The sequence below is a fragment of the Pleurodeles waltl genome, chromosome 1_2, assembly GCF_031143425.1.
Source record: "Pleurodeles waltl isolate 20211129_DDA chromosome 1_2, aPleWal1.hap1.20221129, whole genome shotgun sequence".
NCBI lineage: Eukaryota > Metazoa > Chordata > Amphibia > Caudata > Salamandridae > Pleurodeles > Pleurodeles waltl.
Window position 1 is genome coordinate 910,512,049 of NC_090437.1, and position 23,065 is coordinate 910,535,113.

Below are 23,065 nucleotides of genomic sequence, written 5' to 3' on the forward strand. Positions count from 1 at the left end.
TTAAACAGATGCATCCTGCACAAGCAAGGAAAGTGCTCCCTATTTGGTTGAATTCGCAGTCTCCAAGCACATTTAAGTGAGATATGGAGGGGTTGCTTCACAGCCGCTCCATGTTTCACAGTGCAAGTGGCAACCCACCAGCACTATTAAGAGTAGAAAGCGATCCCCTTGCAGGCAGGTGCAGTGAGCATCTACCTGCCAGGAGATGTCTTGGGGGGTTCATAGGACCAACTTGACCCACTCCATAGGGCTGCCATCAGGGAATGAACAGACAATGTGTTACCTTTTTGTAGCGCACTGTCAGTGATCCTCTTGACAGCTTTTTTGCCTTTGTGCCCCACATCCACAGTACGGTGCAGCTGCAGAGGTACAAAACTCTCTCATTTGCATGGGGCCATGCTTCCATTCAAATGAGGGAATGCCCTCTTGAGATATCGCTCCACTCACGCCCTCAATTGTGCACAAGTACCCAAGATTAAACTTAAGTGCACATGTCTACAGTATTGTCATAAAGGGACAATTACAAGCAATTCCTATAATATGTGTGTAAATAAAACTGCATTTAACAGCAGCATGTAGTATTATCATTGCAAACGGTTTATGGCCCTGTGCAGATTAACTGCTTTCACATAAACAATGTTCAGAATAATCATTAGGATTTTAGAGTCGAGCTACATTAATGCCACCTCATCCATGGACTGGTTCAAAACACAAAAATGCCATATTACCTGTACACTTATGCACTTATGGAAGAACATGCAGCAAAACTTGCATTTTAGTTCCAGGATCACGTCAGCCCATCCTGTTTCACATGACCAAGATGTCAACAAGATTAGCTATGAACAGCCATTCATAATTTTTCAGTGCCTCTCTCTCCTGGGTCACAGAGCACATAACAGCTCAGTAAAGTATTTTTGTACCAAAAGGTTATCAGCATAATAAATTGGGGTAGCCAAGGCAGCGGAGTGTAGGATAACTTCAAAAAGATCGTTTGGCAACGCATCTTGGTTACCGCAGCTCTCTGATGTCTTACAATATATTTGGTAAGATTTTTAGGTTTATCCCTGACAGATGTTGTTTTCAACAATAAGTACTTAGGCTTCTATCATTTTTTGTTTTACCTCGTGGGATATAGGACTTCTTAGACTCTCTATCAGCATTGGCATTCAATTATATCTCTTAGACAGACGGTGCCCTTTCCCATCATCACCTTTGTTCTGATTTCCCTTTATCCACTTTTTGTCTAAGAGACAAATGTCTCAGCTCACAAAAAAATATTCTTATTTCACTTCTTTGTAAGAGAAGGAAGCTTTTTCATTTTGGGATTAGGAACATCAATTTAGAATGTTAGATCTATGTGGTTAGTGGGCTGAATGTATGGCGTGGATCAGCATTTGCTGATTTCACTTCACATGGTTGGCTCTCTCGATCTGGAACATTGCTTTCCTTGATCACCAGAGCAACCAACTTTGATACAGAGGGGCAAATGTATAACTTATGCCCAAGGAGGGATGCTATTGAGGATGCCGTTAGTGTTGTCAAATTTGATGTCAGCTGTGATGTAATTAATCATGGTATCTCTGGCACCTTCTGCAATATCATGGTTGGGATAATAAATACCTGGATATTTCAATTTTTCATTTTTGTTTGTATCAGTACTTTAATGTTGTGTCACGTTACATCTTTTCTGGGAATATTTTATACGTTTTTTAAAGGCAGGTTCTATACAATCTTAGTAGAGAACCATGAAATATAATAACTCATTAGAAAAGATTTTGTAATGTTTCACGGTATCTTCTGCTATAACACCAAACTTGGTGGGTTCATTTCAACTCAAAACAACCATTGTTCTAGGTGCTGGAAACTAAGGTATTGTGAGATTGGTGTTTTAGCCAAGATAATTGCATATCATCCTTAGGGAGATTAATAATGTATTCCTTTTGTGAATATTTAATTTTAGGATTTTTTTGTTTTCCCAAGTAGTGCTATTCAATGTGTTTGCAAATTAATCATTCATTTCTGTTAATGGAATTTGTTGAGAGATAAATCCTTTCCTCTCTAACAGATTAATCCTTTATTACTGTGGACTCATATTTAGTCTCTGAGGAAATGAAGTCTTTATTCTCCGACACTCTCTTCTGTTGAGAATTACATTTTTTAATTCTGGATAATCTGTTTAACCCATAGCATTTTGGTAGCTGTTTTGAAAGAGACAGTAAAGGCTTATTTTCAAAACAAAGCAGACGTTTCCCATTGCAGCTACTTTCCATTACATCATAAGGTCACCACTCTTTGTCTAGCCAAGTCTTGTATTCCTTCACATAAAAACCATCAGTTTAAAACTCGGTTTACTACTAATAAACCACCTGCTTGTTTGTATTGTGGATATGTATGACTTTTTATACATACATTGCACACATTTTAAAGGAAAATTACATTATTTCTGTAAATTTGTATTTACACCTTAAAACAACTAGAAGTCATTATTTTCCTTTTTTGTCTCCACTTTCCTGCAGATAAATTCTGTTCGGTATTCATTGATGAAATATGTCTGGGAAAAAACGCTGAGTTTCAGATTTTCCAGCAACAGTTTTAATCCTGATTTACGCCAAAGAGCGCAGGAGGTCAGTAAACTGTGCAGCCTCCTGTGCATAAACTGCAAACCTGGTGATTACTGGTTACATGGGGGTTCGGAATTTAATAGGTGCATAAGTGGTGCATGATCAGTCTTTACGACGTTGGAATGGGGAATAACTAGGTGTTATTGAACATTATAAGATCCGTAAACGCGGCAAGTGTCCTGGGTGGCTGACACATTTGCACCACAGGTGAACTGGTGAATATTTCCAAAGCAAAAAGGAAAACCCAGACGAACAATCTGTGTGGTGTAACACCACGTGGGAATAAAATGCGGTTTGTGCTTAACGAGATATCTACACACAAAAAAAGGGACTGAGGCCTTTGCCAGTACTATCAAACACAGAGCTGACCAGATTCACAGGGCATGTCACAAACTGCACTCTGTAGTACTACAAAACATACAGCTAAATGTACTACAAAGTCTTGGCTTTTCCCATATGTGCTGAGTTCTCCACCCTGACATCGGAGTTTCTAAACATATAAGTATAGATTTTAATAGTAAATGTTGGAGGGACACAGGGGAGTGAGTGGGAAAAGGAGCAGACTTACTACTAAAGGGGATAGGATTGGAGAGGAGTAAGAGGTATATAGGGAAGGTCTGGGAGGGGCATAGGGAGGGACATCGCCCACCTACACAAGAGCAAGCCAATTGAATTACTCCAGAGGTGAAGCCATGTACTTTTTGTAGTAAGCTTACACCTGTAGTTTGTGAATACTGAAAATAGTAAACTTACTACAAAGTGTAGACTTACTCAAATGTGTAATTTATCATTGTTCATCAGGCCCAACAACTGCAATTTGTAGTGTGTTTTGTAGTACTACACAAGTACTACAAACCTTGCCTCAAAATGCTACTCACAAACCACATTTTTGTGGCAACTTAAACTTTTCAGTAAGTTTACTATTTTTCAGTAACTTACACTTTTGTAGTAACTTTCAATTTTGTAGGAAGTTCCTACCCCTATTATTTACCTATGAGAGAGTGTTGTAGTACCAGTGATGGGCAATGTGTTGTGCTGGACTTACTGCAAAAGTGTAAGTTATTACAAAAGTGCAATTTGTGAACACCGAAAAGTCGTAAACCCACTCAAAAGTTTAAGTTGCCTTTGTAAATCAGGCCCTCCCAATCAGGATTATAGAGGGACTTGTAAGGAACATCTCAGTTCTTTATTTTCTACTAATCATGCTGTCCTTTTCTACTAAAAAAAGAGAGTAGTACACCGAAGGGACCAACAATCTGAATATTCCCTGCTCACCTTCCTGTAAATGATTCTTGCATTTGTTGCTTTGTATTCCAAGATTCTCTACCGCAAGAATAGGAAACCTAAGATGTTACCATGCTTGGAAAACACATGGTGTAAGAGATGTTTATTTTATTTTATAGCAAATAATTATTTTGCTGGCACATTATTTAATAATAAATGAACACTGTAAAATATGTATAAGTTTCACACCTAGATTTCATTTAACACGTTCATGATAAAAAAAAGACTGGAAAGAATAACGCTTTTATAAGTTGTGATATACCAGTGTATTTGTGGTGAGGACAGTAAAGGCAAATGTGGTTAAAACAACAATAGTGCACACACAAACGATTTTCTTCCATTAGTCAGTACTGTTTTTGCCGTGCGATGTTATGTTCTTGGAAATGTAAGAGTATTGGGGTTCGTTTGAAAAAAAGTTTGCATTTGCCATGGCCAAAAATCTTCAGTCAAACTTCAAGACATAATTAGCCCGCACTCTGCATTTTCTCAAGTCCGCTGCATTTGGATTGCCCATGCACATAAATAAAAGTATGGTATGAGCAAAACACGCAACTCATATGAAAACAATCGAAAATCCTTGCATAGTAGGGCTGGCAGTCGACTTGCAAGAAGAACAGCCACACATCAAGGTCTAAAGCATTGATATGTGTTGGCGCCCCAGCTATCCAAACACTTTTTTGGCCAAAATGACCGCTGCTTTGGACAAAGTAAATTCACATCTTCCGAAGCATGGAGGCTTCCATATCTCAAACCGACGCCTGCATGTGATCTAAGTCAAACTAAAATCGGTGTCCAACGCTTGTTCGACGCACTAAACTATACTTCACTTCTAATGGGATGCGTATAAATTGGTCTAAATCTAATGTCATGGTGCTCAACAAACGCATTAAGGGGAACGACTAATAGCTTCTGCAAGGTCGGCCCTAGTCATTGTGGACGCGTATAAATACCCAGGGGTTCACTTCAATGCAAAAGGTTCCTCTTAGCCTCAGGAGTCCCAAATATTACTTGAAAGATAGTGCCTGGCTCCCTTTTTAAAGATAACTTCCATCAAACTCTTACCAACTCTGACCTTCGGTAGCGAAGCACTACGAGGCCCTGAAGCTGTACAGCTAGACACTATAATCTCAAAAGTGTAACTGGGTATGTTTAACTATACCAAAAAACGCCTCAACAGTACAAAAAGGTCTGGATTTTGGGAAAACCAAACAATCACTTGCCAGACAGGATGTCCACACCAAAAGCTGCTACAGGCTAAAAACTACAGTGCTATGGTCCGTAGTAGCCATGTGTCCTACAATGCTAGCTAGGATGTATCTGGACTCAGCTTTACAAACCTTTGGTCTAGTGTTATTTTGTGATCTAAAAATATCGTAGGAAATGTTTAAAATAATCTGGTCAACAGATCAATAAAGTAACTGTTAACACGTTCTTTTATGATTAATTTACTCACTTTGGGACTCGTTTTGGGCCAATGAATCTTTTGACCCTGATTGAAGACACCTTAGGACGAGATAACTAATCAGCATGTCAATCAATAAGTCAATAACGTCAACAAGGTTTACTGTAATAAGACAATTCAGATTAGTTAAAGACATTAATAAAAACTCAGAAACCACCATGACCTTTCGGTCATGAATAACCACACCAGTTTGGTACTATTATATGAAGTTTATTCCCTATTGATTACAATTCTATTAGTAAGTTTATTAATCTCAAAACCAAGAAACACATTAGCATAGTCACAATATGGCAACTCTGATAAGAGTTCATCAAAGCAAGAATCACGAATATTAGAATATAGCACGACGACAACATAGGTTATCCTTAGCAGAGAATCATTATCACATTATTCAACAAAGCATAGATTCAGTCATTTGTCTATTTGCGTCTGTTTAGTGAACCTCTCATCAAACCTCAAATTAGCATGGGCATGTTGGGCTTCATGCAAAACAATTTAGCAACACCAATTTAGAAAACATCTAAACTATGGTCTCTGTCAAAAGAAGCAGTTGGTACCTAGAAAGGAAAAGCAAACAGACAATTACAATTTCATTGTCATATAGTTACCCTCTGTATTGTGTCAGCATACAGGTTCGGTCTTCGTCCTCAGGACATCAGTTGATTCGCCATCTGCCAGGAATTCAGCAAGTCGGATAAAGGGACACTTCCCTCATAAGGAGGTAAAGTGTAAACGGGCAATATAAGGTAAGGATGGTTTTAAGAACCAAACAGCAAAGTCTCTATGTAGAGTGACAAAGTGTCTGGATCATAGCAAGTCGCAATAGCATCTCCCCCTCCTCTATCTCCTAGTCTCCTGTTCTGATCTACTTCCTTGTGTCAAGGGTTTTTATCCCTTTTCCGTTGTACAGTCCCCTAATTTTCCATTGGTCTGGGGTTGCACCCCACTATCTCCCTCCAATAGGGTTTCAATGACTTCATTAAACATGTCACCCCATAACAGTTCTCACGTAGTCTATTGGTCCTTATGATTGACGTCTTCAGCGGGTAGAATGTCCGGTATGAGTTCATACTCTTGTGGTCCTCTTCGCATCTTTAGTCAGTGGTTCCATTGTCTGTACCGGTTTAGGCGACCTTGTACCTGCGAGTAGTCTACACTGTTGCATTCAGCAAGAATGTTTCACTAAGCAAGTCAAATTTCATGAGAACGGATCTACTACAGTTACATTCATCCCCTAGCTTTGGAAAAACAAGAGTTCATGTCCTTCAGCAAGTCAGCACACTGCACAGTAGAAAAACACATTTAATATGAAACCAGGCAGCTAGGCCTCAACTCATGCTAACTAAGGCCTAATGATTTATTAGCAGAACTTTAACATATAACCTTTTATTATTAATGCAAAATCATACTCCAACATAGCATTTCATCATTATTAATCAGTTTCATTAGTCATTGTATATATTGGCGGCCACTCCCCGTGGGCACGTTTCAAGCACATGTTTAGCAAAATACAATAATACATTTTCTATGCAGCATTATTACACATTAGTTCATAAGCATTTCATGTTAATTTCTAAGTATATAAGCTACGCTCTCTCAGAACTATCAGTTGTTGCAGAGAAGGTGACAATATCGAAAAGATCACACGCCTGGATGCTCATATAGAATTGCAAGATCTTAAAATTACTGTCCTACTTTGAGTCTGACTCTGTCTTTTTAAAATGCAGTGTCTTGAACTTTCACTTTGGTCGTCTACTTACGCATCAGAATAGACTCCCAGAGCAACGGACCAGTGATCTGACCTCCTCTTGTTTATATGGGATGTGTAAAGAGGATTTACCTCACCTGATTTGCATATGACCAGCTCTGCTGCAGGCTAGAACTACTGAGGGTGGCATTTAATCTATGTGGAATTTGTTCCTGCCGGCAAGCAATACTTGCATGTTTTAATACAACAAACACTATTTGAACTTGTCATTTCACACTGTTTTTACTAAAAGTCAATCAAAAAATGAAGAATTTTTGCAAATCTTTAAACAGACAGTCCTATGAAGTACTGTTTTATTGCATGCAATGATTTTAACTAAGTATGCATACTAAACAAATCTTGATGGAAGAAATCTGACCAGTGGCGTAGCGTGGGGGGTGCAGGGGGGGGCCGGCCGCACCGGACGCAACATCTTGGAAGAGACTCGAGTGCTAAAATCCATGGGTTAGGGGGCGCAAATTACTTGCCTTGCCCCGGGTTAGGGGGTGCAAATTACTTGCCTTGCCCTGGGTGCTGACAACCCACGCTACACCACTGAATCTGACACAGAAGTGTAAAGCATGCTTTGTCTGTCCTAACAAGATTTAGGAAGGGTGTTACAGGCAAGTAAGAGGAGACTGTAGTATCTATCTGTTTGGAAATAACAGGAGTGACAGAAGGATGTTTAGAAAATTGAAGCATTATGTACACATATTTAACTCAATAATGTACCCGAAGGGTATTATCAACAAAGAAATCAACTTGACATACTCTGACTTCAGAAATTCCGTGCCATGCCTTCTCACAATAGCTCTTTTTTTAAGCCTTGCAATAGATGAGTTTTGTAATTCTATTCTCTTCAATTATTGTTATTATGATTATTATTATTATTGTTGTTCTTATCCCCTTTTCTGCTGGGCATTCTCCCCCAGTGCTGAGCCCTTTTTTGGTTATTTGGGGTAGTTCACGCTTAGGGCCCCACAACGTTTTTCCACATAAGGTATCCACGCTAACTTTGTGTCCTTTTTTTCCAACATCCTGGGGATTGTAAAGGTACCCACGGTTTGTGGATTCCCCTGGAGGGGACTGAGAAAATAGGCAAACTACAGCAAAAGTTCGAGATTTTGGACAAAATGAAGGAAAAAGTGCTACAAATAAAAGTGTCTGTTTTTCCCCTAAGAAGGACATCCACAAGTGGTTTGATGTACTAAAGTCAGTATCTTCCCACCTTTCAGGAGCATGCAGAACTGAATCCAAAAACCTAATTTTGTACCACAGTTTTGGCATTTTTTTAAGAAGTAGCCTATTTTCCCTATTTTTTGTGTTCTCAACCTACTTACAGTTTGTGGTGGAAACCAGCATGAAACCCATGGATGATTCAGAAAAGCTATACATTTATAAAAAGCAGACAAAAGTCCAAATTCGGCAAGGGGTCATATATGTAGCTCCAACAAGGGTTTGCCAAGCAGAAGGAACTGTTGAAATAAATAAATATTGAACATGAGTAGGACAAAACAGGCATTTGTGCCAACATTTTCATTTGTAACTTTTTGTCGTGATGGGCAATTGACAGAAGCAGTATACCGTTATGTTGCTAGACCTTTCTAGTTGTGGGATATATAGGGTTTGTAGGTTCTCCAAGAATCCAAGGTACCAAGAGCCAACAACTGAGCTGCACTGTAAAATGGTTTTTCATTCAGTACCGAGTATAGACCAATTCTTACAACAAAGCAGGGAGAGTGAAACATGAGTATCATGGAAACTTATATTTAGAAACAGTGATTATTTCTACATCTCTGAATTTGTGGGTACCTGTACTAGTGTATGATTTGGTGGTATTTTTTAAAACTTCATCTTTCTTATAAACTGGCTAGGACTTGAAAACCACTACGCAACACCACATGTTCTATTATTCTATGCTCCCAAAAATCTCATAAAATGGTACCTCACTTGTGTGGATAGGCCTGGGGCCTGCTACAGGAAACGGCCCAAAACACAACATGAATACAGCACATTTTTCCACTGAAAACTGTCCCTTTTTTCCAATGTGAGTAGCTTGAGATTTGGGACTCTAACTCAGCAGGCACCTAGAGAAACCTAGCCAACCTGTACATTTTTTTAAACTAGACACAGGGGTATGCACGGTGGTCTGACTCACATTTCTGTGATGAAAGGTCTGGAATCTGCATTGAGCCCCAAACTTCTTTCCATACAGCATTCCCCCAGGTCTCCTGATAAAAATTGTACCTCACTTGTGTGGGTTGGCCAAATGCCTGCTACAGGAAATGTCCCAAAATGTAACATGGACACAGCGCATTTCCCATTGAAAGAACCTTTTTTCCAAAGTGGGTATCTCAAGATTTTGGACCTAGCCAACCTGTGCATTTTTTAAAATAGACATCTAGGTTTACATTTTTGAAAACTAGACATCTAGGGATATATAGGGTGTGCTGACTTGCATGGCTTTCACCACATTGTATTATGCAGAATCACTAGCAAACCTCAAACGTTGACTAAAAAACACATTTTCCTCACATTTCAGTGATGGAAAGTTCTGGAATCTGGGGGAGCCACAAACTTCCTTCCAATCAGCATTTCCTACTTCCGATAAAAAATGGTACCAAACTTGTGTGGATAGGCCATGTGCCTGCAGCAGGAAATGAGCCAAAACACAACATGGACACAGCACATTTTTCCACCGAAAAATGAACCTTTTCTTCCACAGTGGGTATCTCATGATTTTGGACCCTAGCTCGGGTGTCACCTAGGAAAACCTAGCAACCAGTATATGTTTGAGAACTGACACCTACTGGTATGCAGTGTGGACTGACTTGCATGGCTTTCACCACATTTTAATCCAGAATCCCTTGCAAACCTCAAACGTTGACTAAGAAAACACATTTTCCTCATATTTCAGGATTGGAAAGTTCTGGAATCTGTGGGGAGCCACAAATTTCCCTTCAACTAGCATTCCACCAGGTCTCTCAATAAAAATGGTCCCTCACTTGTGTGGTTAGGCCAAGTGCCCGCAAAAGGGAAGGGCCCAAAACATATTGTGGTGATAATAATAACTAAGGTGGGTGTTCTAATTAGTCCAGGGGTCAGAAACTATTTAGGCAAACCTAACAAACCCAGACATTTTTGAAAAGTAGACATCAAGTTGAGTCCTGTGAGGCATTTATTTCCCAGAATACCCCGCAAAAATGAAACATTGAATGAAACCACTATTTTTCCTTCCATTTTTGTGATGTAAACTACAGGAATAAGCAGGGATCCACAAACCTTTTACCACCCAGCGTTCCCCAACTTGTCCTGATAAAAACACAACCCCACTGGTGTGCTTGGGCCTAGTGCCTGTAACAGGAATAGATTGCACAAGGGTCAATGGTAGTCCTTGCATGAGGGCTACTGTTGATCCTGGGGTGAACCATTCCTGCCACACAACTGGGGTAGCATTTTTTTCAGGACAAGTGGGGGCACTGTGTGGTAGGAATTTTGTGGATCCCTGCACACTTCTGTGGTTTAAATGAGAGAAATGCAAGGAAAAAGGTGGGGAATCACACAAGCCACCCCACCATGGACTCCCCCAGATATCTAGCTCTCAGAAATGTCTGAGTTTGGTAGGTTTCCCTATATGATCGCTGAGCCAGGATCAAAAACGCAGGTGCACGCCTTACACAACCAGGTTGTTTTGTGATAGATAATTTTGATGTCTCCACAATATGTTTTGAGCCCTTCCCTATCACAGCTTCTTGCCCACTCACACAAGTTAGGCACCATTTTTCTCAGTAGATGGTATGAAATGTGAGCCTGCCTGCAGATTCTAGGACTTTTCCTCATGGAAATGCAAGGAAGATGTGTTTTTTAAGCAAAGTCTGTGCTTTGCAGGGGATTGTGGGTGTAATAAAACTGGTGGGAGCCACGCAAGTCATGCTCCCTTGGACTTCCCTGTGACTAATATGTTAAAGGTAATCCACCACTCACACTGATTGGTTTTTGCACCTCCAGAAATTCTGGTTTCAAAGCATAAATACTTATCAAAGTGTCTGAATATTGAAACCAAGCCTTCTGAAGGTGATCCACAAAGTCTCTTCACTGCACCAACTGTTTAATGGTCCATTCACACATCATTCACTCACAACACACAACATTTTCATTCCGCCAGCCACAGACCCAATCCAACTGATCATTGCACGCAAATCAACTTACCGCCACCAGGCGACAGCCCATCACATTCATATACCACACAATGGAATAGGTGTGAATACATTTTACCACCTGTCAAGTAACAGCCTCCTTCTTCCTGAACATTACCGAACACATGCATAGTGAACCTTTACTAATGGCTTCTATGACAGTCATGTGAGGCTCAGGAAGACATGTCTTTCATGCACCTTTAGTGCACTCACTGTGTTAAATAAAACATCTTCCAGTTTGTGGGTGTAAGCTGGTGCTATCCGAAGATGCCTTGAGAGGCCTATTCCTTGAAAAAAGGCAGACATGCTGGGGAATTTCACAGAATTTCCTAAAGAGAACATCATAAACTATGAGGAAGGGTAGTTTTTGATACACAGAGTAGTCTGTGAGAAAGTAGCATTAGTCCAATCCACCCTTATATGCAGTGTTGTGACTGTAATGCACATCATACAGCAAACTGAACATTTACTAAGTTCAGAGGGAGGATAAACATGACAAGCAGGTCAAATATTGACCTATACATGTCTTAGTAATTCAGTGTAAACGTGGCACCAATGAATTAAAATCCATACGTGTAGATGGTGTCATGGCATGTGTATCTGTAGTACCTCAGCTATCTGCTTTCTACCTATCCAATATGTCTGGGAAAGCATATCTGCCGTAAGTGAACCTATACTAATGCCTTCCATCCTAGCTACTTTAAGCTCAAGAAAACATCTTTCATGCGCCATCAGATCACTTAATGTGCTAAATGCAACTCCTTCCAGTTTGTGGATGCAAGCTGCAGGTGACTGATTATGCCTTGCAAGGCCTATTCCTTGAACTGAGCGAGCATATCTACAGTTGAAACTAAGGCAGACATGCTGGTGAATACTTCCTATGGTCTCTAAAGTGAAAAGCTAAACAAATATCCTGTGGGACTCATTCACCAACACTTCTACTTATGCTTTGAAAGTGGAGCTACAAATTGAGTTTGCACACTTTCAAAACAAGTAGAAATGTTGGTGAATATGTCCCACTGGACAATTGTTTGAGTCATTACACTTGCTCTGGTTTTCATTGGCAAGCAGGGTGGTCCTTGTGTAGCATACTTCAGTTCAACAACAAGCACTTTAAAATTCAATCATGCCTTTAACACTTTGTCACACAGCGTACTCCGAGACAACGTGGCATATGTTCTGCCCACTAGTATGTGCAGTATAGGGACTATAATACACTCTAATCATCAAACTGAAAACCTACCACATTCTGACGGCATGACATGCAGGACATAATGAAGTCCATAATTTGCTAAAGCAGATGAACAAACATTCTGTAACTGCTTGTCTAACAAAGTAGCGGCCCATGGACGTTAGGTATCCATGCACAGCCATTGAAAGGTTTACACAGCTACAGCTCCACCTCAGTCAATTTCCCAGAATTTCACTTTAGTATTATACAACATAAAGCAAGTTAGAAAACACAGGCTTGGCTTAGATGAGCACTGGGGACAGTGAACACAACTCTCCTGCCTCTTTCCCTGCTTTTAGCACACTTTACAACAATGACATGGTCGACCAATCGTTTTTGGGTTCTTTATTAATGCGATCAGCAAAGTATTACTCTTGCAGCCTTCGCACACCCTCTAGAACATATGAAATGGAGGATGCTACTTCTGTAGCACCAGTGAGGCGTTCAATCACAGACAACTGAAAGTCAAAGAATGTGAGTGGTGCAACTGGCATTGTATGGTTCAAGATCTTGGTTGTGCGTGTCCACTCCACCCATGTACTTATTGTAATCAAGTATACAGGTGGTGGGTGGGAGTGCTCTCATCATGAATTGTAGTGAGTATGCATACATCATTCCTTCTCGAGAACTTGACTGCGAGCAGTTCATTGGAATGTAATGCAGAACTCATGGATTTATAGAGATTCTTGCAAACAAGCTTTTGTGGGAATCCTTTGCGGTGACAGAGAACTGTACCGCAGGCCACAGTGCCAGCTTTGTAGAGCTCACTGAACAGCTCTACTCCTGTATTGTCCACATAAAGGTTATAACCTTTGTGAAGGAGTGGATGGAAAAGCTCCCATAAATCTTTCCTGCAACCCTTAATGTGGGAGGGAAACCTATAGGGTTTAGTGGGGTGTCATTCCCTATGTACACTCTCAAGCTGTACACATAGCCAGTAGAGCTCTCACATACATGTACAGCTTGATGCCATTGCAAGCTTTTATGCTCACAATGTACTGCCTGAGCAGCAGCCACCCTTTGCATAGGATCAAGAGCTCATCAACTGTTATATTCTTTTCAGGAGTATAAATCTCTGGAAACCTGGCAGACAAAAGTTCAACGACAGAAGAAATTTTGAACAACCTGTCATGGTCTGGATGGTCCCGACGCAATGCAGCAGAATTGTCATTGAAATGCAGCATGGGATGCAATAACGAAAAATTATCTCTGCTCATCTATGGTGTGAAGATGGGGGTTAACCAAACCATGCGAGTCCACCAGTAGGACAGCAAGGTGGGTTTCTTGGTTTCTGCTCTAACCCCACTTTGAGCCTAAGATCTACAAATATCTTCAACTGCTCCAGCGAAGTGGAAGCCCACTGGTGTGCTCTGGAATGGGGACCTAGAGTACCTCAATACTCCCTCAGAAGTTATTTGGCACGCAAATGTGTTTGCTGCACAATTTGCTGACTAAGTTGGGGGGCTTTCAAGAGAATACTCTGTCTGTGCTTGCCGCTACATTAGCCTGCTCTCTGGGTTGGGCTAAACTGATGTTGTCCCATTGCACAAACTGGGCTTGTGAAGGGACAGCACGACTGTTTTCATTGTCTCCCTCAGAATCAATGGAAGAGAAGTTGTCAGATGGGACTCCGCTGGCTGAAAAATCACTCCCAGATTCTGCTCCATTGTCCTTTCCATCAAATGCTGTCTCAGTACCTGCTGTCTCCGTCTCTGATCCTGCCTCAGACATATCCACCATAGCCTAAGTTAGGGCTTGAGCAGCAGTCATCCAACAAGATGCCATCTCTGCTACTGACTAAACTGTCCCTCTAAAACACTAGTCTATGTAAATGGCAGATATGTTGTTCGCAAAATTGCTGGTAGGTGTGTGTGATGGTTGCAACAGTAAATGTCAGTCACCTTACCTTCGCTTGTTCCCTCAATCAGCAGGTTCTCTAAAGATGCTGAAAAAAACAAAACGTCACCTTGCCACATACCCATCATCACAGCCTTTAGCGCTGTTGTTGCCATTTCAACAATCATTTTTGTAACTCCCACCTCCCATGACCTCCTCCTTGGCTGAAACATCACTACCAGATTCTGCTCCATTGTCCTTTCCATTAAATGCTGTCTCAGTACCTGCTGTCTCAGTCTCTGATCCTGCCTCAGAGCTATCCTCCATAGCCTGAATTAGGGCTTGAGCAGCAGTCATCCAACAAGATGCCATCTCTGCTACTGACTAAACTGTCCCTCTAAAACACTAGTCTTTGTAATTGGCAGATATGTTGTTCACAAAATTGCTGGTAGTTGTGTGTGATGCGTGCAACAGTAAATGTCAGTCACCTCACCTTCGCTTGTTCCCTCAATCAGCAGGTTCTCTGAAGATGCTGAAATAAACAAAACATCACCTTGCCACATACTCATCATCACAGCCTTTAGCGCTGTTGGTGCAAGTTCAACAATCATTTTTGGAACTTCCACCTCCCATGCCCTCCTCCTTGGATTCCCTCACTACCACCCAGCAAAAGTTCCCTTCTTTTCTCCATAGCCCCTCTCCTACATACATTTAATTTGTCTTAAAGAGCGGGTAATGGCTGGCTTTACCAGTCCACTCAGCTAGTCAAATAAAATACAGATTTGTTCTTTGCAGCTGGCATATACACCTTCTGTGTTACTCTCTTGTAGAGAGAGAGTGAAAGGGAGCGAAAGAAAGAGACAGATTTCTCTCTATATATAGACTATCTCTATATATGGAGAGCAATTTTATAAATACATGTATAGTTTCCCTGGGGGTCGATCGTGCCCCCCAGGGAAATCACACATGTATAGAAAACAATTATGCCCCATAGGACATGTCAGGAGGTCAGACACCCTCATTTTCATTCTGCATTTTTTTAAATGTTATTGTTTTTCAACCCCTGGGGAAACCGATCACCCCCTCAGGGGCGAGCCATTCTTTATTTGTGAAAATGTTGCCCCCCTGAGGAGGTGCGTCCCAATTACATGTCGTGACCTCCCCAAATAAGATCCCTGGTGCCTAGGGTTGTTTCCTGGTTGGGAATCGAAGCCACACTGTGATCCATGGTCAGGAATCAGTGCCAGGAAGGTATTAATGGAAAGGGGAGAATCTCTCCTTTCCATCAGTGCCTCCTTGGCATCTTGGGAGGCCATTCTGGCCTTTTTTCCCCGCCAAGGTCCTCCAGTTGGGAAACCTGTGACATCAGCATGCTGACATCACAATGGGTGACAAGGAGACATGGAAGTCCTACCTGTTGGTGTGTATGTGACGGTCATTGGCTTTCACATGCACTCAAGTGGTTATTATTTGCTTGCTTTCTGTGGGTAGAGCACACAAAGTGGTCCGTAGGTACCTTTTCTCAACAAGTGAATACAATCCGCTTGTCATCAGTGCTACTCTTGACTAATTCATTCTGCACTAAAAACATATGTAAGGGTCACTCTTTGAACAAAAATACAGTTTGTTATTCCATCAGAAATATACAGACAGCTCAATGCAATATCTTCATACTGTGTCAAAATATATACATACAAACACCAAAGACCCCACTGACTGTTGTTTCTTGATGTTGGAAGGTGGGTCATTAGTTGTGTGGCCTGCACAAGTAACGGGTCCACACCCGACCACCATTGGGAACCAAACACCCATTGTAGTGCTTGACTATCATAGGGTAGCGTTGCAGAGCAGTCCAAGTCTTACTCAAGGGAGCTGGTATGGGTTAGTAATTCCCATTCATGGGCACACAGGCATGACACTCAATAAATGACTGTCCAGTCTGTGCTTTTTCTTTCAATAAAGTAAAAGTACATTTATCACACACACTATTCAACATTATGAAACAATTTACAAATATACACAAATTGACAAAATTACTCTTGGATGACATTCACTCATGTCTTGCCCGAGGGGAAATATAATCCATCAATCCACATGGCAAAACAATTCCTGCTATCCCAATGCAATATTGGACTTAAATATAGAATGTGAGCACCTAAATCTGGCGAATGAATATATCTACTTTGCGAAGAGGTGGCTGTCAGTCTCATTACTCAAATCAATTTCAACAAAGAACATCTAAAGACATGTTTAAATAATTTAAAGGCTAGGATTACCTTTGATTACTCTAAGATTACTTCTGAGTTACCCTACATTAACCTGGTATAATACCATCCTACGCCCTCTAGAGAATGCAGTCCCACAAGCAAAATTAACAAGAAGCTTGTGCCTTACATTATGTTAAAACCCTTTAGGGGTTATGTTTACTTTGTTCCACCCAACATAGGGTGGGGACACAGACATTGCATTGGGGGGATTCTATGCTGCTCCTGCAGCTCTTACTGGCAATGGGTGCTTGGTTGGTGGTGACCCCATCTTCCTAGGGCCACATTCAGCTGAGCACACAACAAAGAAAGACGTTGGGCCTCGCAAGGCTTTGTGGGACATATGCGTACATGATAAGCGGCTCTCTCATTGTGCCAGGGAGAGCCTCTTTTGTAAAAGCTATGTGGCATCATGCCACTGAGTTCTTTTTTGTTTGGTGGCTTTGTTGAAGGGCAGCAAGGGGGGTCTACCCTCAGCTGCCCTCACGTTTGAGGTGGTGTCCGGTCCCACCCGGACACCCGCGCCATGCCGCCTCTTCGGTGAAGGGTAGTGCAGGGAGCCATCCCCCTCTTGCTGGGGGTGTCTGGTCCTACCCAGATACCCCTGGCAGGTGAGTATTATTGGCGAGCGGCTCGAGGAGCTCACCCTGGCAACTTCCACCAGCTCCCTGCATAGCTAGCACCTCCAGGTGCTGCCTCAGGAGCCGGTGCTTTACTGGGTATCTGCCTCCTCCTGCGATGTAAGCTGCTGCTGCGGCCAGACAGGCTACCTGGGGGAGTGCGACAGCACTCTCACTCCTCTCTTGCTGCATCGGGGCCCTGGATGGGGTCTGGCCCCTCTGTCACCACTACAGGGAGTGCAATGGCACTCCCCGCCTGCAGCCTTTTTGCGGGGCCCCTCTGGCCACTTTTCACGGGGGTGCCCTGGAATGGGGTGGGGAGCCCCTGCACCATGTTCAATGGGAGCGCAATGGCATCCCCTGGTTTGCTTCATGGTGGGGCCCAGGGAAGGTCTCGGGCTCCCTTTCACCATTTTCATGGGGAGCTCTCCCCACCTGCCTTCTCTGTGGGGCCCGGGATGGGATCCGGGCCACTCCAAGTTCATCTTCATAGGTTGTGACAGCAGCCCCGGCTTTGCTCCTTTTTGGGGGGCAGCCCCTGGCCCATCCCGGGGACATCAACCAGAGCAGCGTCAGAGCCCCATACGTTTGGCTGCTTTCTTAGAAGTAGGTCAAAGGTCACAGACCTTCTCCTTCGGTGATCTCTGACTCCCAAGGTTGTTTTGATGATTCTGGTGTCGTTTCGCTCCTGGTGATGAGCCCTTGCCACCAGGAGCCCTTTTGTTAGGCCTCCTGGCATAGAAGGGAAGTAGATTGTAGGGAGCTCGTCCCACTGACTCCCTGCACTAGCATTTCTTCTGGATGCTTTCCTTTCCTTCTGGGCAGCACGCTCTCCTTGCGCTAGAATAGCCTTTCCCCCTCAGCGGGAGTAATGAGGCCAGCTTACCTGTCCCTCCCATGCGTTTCACTAGGCCTAAAGTCCTTCAGGGACAGAGTCCCTGCCCCAGGGGCAATCAGGTAGTTTCTCCTTCCAGTTGCCCATGATGCCCAACTGCAGCCCTAGTGTCCTGCAGGGAAGCACAGCCAAGAAAGCTCTCCCCTGTGCAGGACCTGTTAAGTTATGGTAGAAGTGTCCAGCAGGCCTGCACCTCTTCCCAGTCAAGATGTGCCACATCACTTCCATGCCCATGTCCCTGCCTTCCTGCACAGACCTCTGGGATAGCTCAAAATGGCAGATCCCAGGAGCTAGGACCACATACTCAGCACCTCCTTCCTAACATTCCTTCCAGGGCTTCTCCACCCATTTCCTGGCAGGGGCTGACAGCTGATTGATGCAAGGCCCCGTTCAGGCAGCTGGCTAGAGCAGCAATTGTCCCTAATCCTGAGCTGAGTCAGAGAAAGATGACATTCCTGGATGACCCATAATTTGTACAACTGTGCTTTTGTAACCTTCTGCATCATTCTTTTCATACAGGTTACAATGTACATTGGTGTGACTCTGATCTCAGTGGGCCCCAGGGGACCTGAATTATGCCACTCTTTACCATTACATTTAATGGAGTGTCCCTACAGTGAAAATACAGTAAGCATGCTGATGCTGACATTTACTGGAGTGTCCCTATTAAAAAGACAGTAAGCACACTGACTATCCCTCACGATCTCATGAGGCCTACTCCAGGTCGCCACCCAGTCTGCATAGTTCCTTCTGCCCCAGGCTCCCTAAGAGCAGCTTTTGGGCTGCACACACAAGGAACTCTCCTCGCGCAGCCCTTACATGCATGCACACGCGTGTACACACATGAAGACATGTAACCAGTCTGGGGCCTCTTACTCTTGCTGGACCATAGCAGCCTTTCCTTAGCAAGGCAGCACCGGCAGTAAAACGTGCTGTCTATTTTTCATGAGTTTACTGTGAGTGAATCCCTGACTAGGAGGCTCCCTCAGAGTAAAAGGTAAAAAACTGGGTGGTCAAAAAGCGAAAAATCAGGGCAGACCAGATGTTCAGTACCGTCCTCTAACACTTGATATCCAAGTTTAATAGAAATATGTAAATCTTAGTTCCACAAAACGTTCATTGATGACACCCCTGAAGGTAATGAGAAGTTTTGACCCTGTAAAATAAAACAATGGGTCTCATCAGGACAAAGCCATCTGTCTAGTGATCTGTAAAGAAGAACAGTGCTGCTTTACTAATTTCAGTGCAGGTTTTATACCATTGTGATAGTACCTGTCAGAAGAACATATAGTGAACCATTATGAAAAACTTCCCATTTGAGGGATCTACTACTGGCAATGCATGTACTTCCAATATATTGAAGCCAAAAATATATATTTAACAATGGAGAAAGTCCAATTACAATCTAACTCTCATTTGAATGAGAATCACATCGGCATTCAATCAAACGTTTGTGGAGCCCATTCACATAAATCACTGTTCCCTATTATACACCAGCATCTCTCTTATCAATGTCAGTGAGTAAATCCTCAATATCTTAAACTTTGCCCACAACAGATATGAAAATATTAGTGCATGCCTAAACTACAGCATTGCAAGGGGAAGCACAATTTAAGCAATAGGTGAAACAGCCAGTTGCATGTGCCTCAAAGTATAAGATGGAATGCTCATGCTTAATCTGTAGTGTCTTGCAACCCTACTGCCACCTTCCATGTCACAAATTGTGGAAAGGAACATCCCCCCATATTTTGGGATTTAACTGTTTTTGCTGGCTGTGACACTGTGGACTTTTCCCCTGGAGACTTCATCCAGTGGATATCATTTGGATATCCTTTGAGGTGGTGTCCTGTTTGAACACAGTCTGCTGATTTCCTCTGCTGAGTATTTTGACATCCATTACAGAGATTAGAAATACTACAAATTACTATTAACAAAATCAATTTGGTGTCATTGGGCTCTATTTGGATGGTGCTACATCATCCTGTTCCCACACTGTCCCTCCAAGTCCCTCAACTCTCTCCCCAGTTGTGGGTGTCCTACAAGAGAAATCTATGTTGACACCTGACAGATGGCAAGCCCCAGAACACCCCTGTCCATAGCCATAGTGGCAGTCTTAGCTTGGATAGAATGAGCCCCAGGCTCCTTCATGGCCATATCATAGCTCATTGTTATGTGAAGAAGAATCCACCCCTGCTTAGCAGCACAGAAACCAACTTAGAGTTGGTCATTCACTCAGGGCTACTCAGTTCAACTAAAAAATGGGCTTTGGTTGCGTCCAACCAGGGAGCCTTGCCCTCTCCTTTGATGATGCCCATGGCAAGACCTAATGTCAGGACACAAAGAGGAACATCAGAAAGATAAGCCTGTAATTAACTGACCAGACAATGTTGAGACTAGGTCACACACTTATCTCAAACTTCAGAGTAAATCGACTTAGTGGAGATAGGGCGATGGAGAACACTTCTTTACTGGGCAAGCTCTGCTTGCTCTGCTCATTGTACAGCATGAAGGTGTAGGTTGTCAAGGTTTGGATGCAGAACTCTGCTCTTTTAATGAGAGGACAGGTCATCCCTTAAAGGTAGATAAGCAGCAACAGATGTTCATATTCAGCAGGCCAAAGAACAAGAGCTACTTGTCCAAGTCTGGAGCTATTAGCCTGGTCCCTCATGAAGTTGGCAGAATAGTATGCCAGACACCTTGAGGCAGAAACTCTAGAGTGCAAAAAGCTCTAGTATTCTTGGCAACAATATTTACCCTTGGTAGAAAACACCTTCTAATACCTCTGGACCCAAATGACACATTGTAGTCAGCTATATGGTACCTGCTCAACTCATCTGCCCTTGGGTTCATAGTCATCAACAGATGGCTGACAATCTCAGTACCTCCTGACAAGTACGTGTGACCTTCTACATGGAGGAGTTGCACAGGACTTTCCTTGGTGGAAGATAGCAAGGCCTTGAGATTCACCTGAATGGAACACAGAACCAGAAAATTGATGAACCACTCTGCTTTTGTGGAGTAGAGAGTCTTCTGATCTTCATGTTGTTCAGCATCTGCCTTTCCATCCAGTCAAGAGTTGACACATCTCTCACCACAGTGAGCTCTGGAATGAGTAATTGAAAAAACTGCCTCCTGCAAGTCAGATTGTAATCATTCATCCATCACTGAAGGTCCTGATCAGCCTTGGTTGCTGCACGGACGGTGACCGTAATGCACCCACAGTGTTGAGCCCATTGAAGGCAGGGATTCTACTGCAGAGCCCACATCTGTCAGTGGAAATGAGGCAGAATAGATAAGGCCAGGTGACTAAGAAACACAAGACCGAGCCCAAATCATCAGGATCACATCCAGAATGTCCTGGTTTGCTGTAGGGGCAGAAAGGCTTTGAACACTACTCTGTCCAAAATGGTGTACAGAAGGAGCCTCTTGTATTGACCAAAGGTGGAATTTCAGATTTCTGATGGAAAACCCTTGGGAAGACACAGGAGATAGGCCCTCATTATGACATTGGCAGAAAATCCTGTTTCTTGCCACCGTAACGGCCGCCAATTTATCGCCTCGGTGGCGGATATCCGTTCAACATATTATGACACACACACCAATCAGACAGAATACAGCCACATACACAAATCCGCCAGACCAAAGGTCAGTGCAAAAGTGGCGGTCCGAAAACCCATACCGTTCAGCTAACAAAACAACGCCCACCCCATTATGACCCACGAATCACCACAGCCGACATTCAACGGCGGTAAACAATTGGTGATACATACCGCCATTCTCAGAATGAACACCCACATACAAAACAACACCACATTGGCCAATACTAAAAACACACACCTGACATCCATACACACCACACACACACCACTATAAAACACGCCCACAGTACCCACAACCCCTTACAAACAATAATTGCCACCAGGATGCTGAGAAGAAGAGCACAGAAACAACTAGACATGCACACCATTTACACCCATACACCCCTCACCCACTCCACATCACACACCCCACTACATCACCCAACACACCCTCACCAACACGCATCACACAACACTCATTGCACCACAAAGGCACCCCCGTTTCACTGAAGAGGAGTTAAGGGTCATGGTGGAGAAAATTGTCAGGGTAGAGCCACAGCTCTTTGGAGCACAGGTACAGCAAATATCCATTGCAAGGAAGATGGAGCTATGGTGGAGAATCGTGGACAGGGTCAACGCCATGGGACAGCACCCAAGAACAAGGGACGACATCAGGAAGAGGTGGAACGACCTACAGGGGAAGGTACATCCATTAGCAGCAAGACACCAGCTCGCCATACAGAGGACTGGCGGTGGACCCCCATCTCCTCCCCCACAGCTCACAGCATGGGAGGAGCAGGTACTGACAATACTGCATCCTGAGGGACACACTGGAATAGCAGGAGGACCGGACACTGGTAAGTCAACATTTGCTACCTATCACCCCCCATTATCTGCATGCCATCCCACCCCCTCACCCTCACTCCATCACTCCATACCATCTAACACACTGCACCTACACATATGACTAACGACAATGCCAAGCCCTGTATTCAATACCAATGCGTGGACACCCCTCCCAGCGCTGCATGGACACCCATCACTAAAGCATGCACAGCATAGGGAAACCATAACCACAATACATCACCATACACAACCAAAAGCTGTCAGGCTAACACCAACCACAGCGGGAAAGCTAGGGAAGTACAAATGTCATATACTTGAAGCATAATACATCATTTACATCGCCACAGGTACCACAGCCAATGTCAGTGGAGAGGAGGTCCCACCACTATCCAGTCCCCCAACAGAAGAGGCCCACAGTGATGACAGTAACTCTGGATTTCAGGATCTGGAGGACCTACTTGTCCCATCAGGGACCACTGGACAGT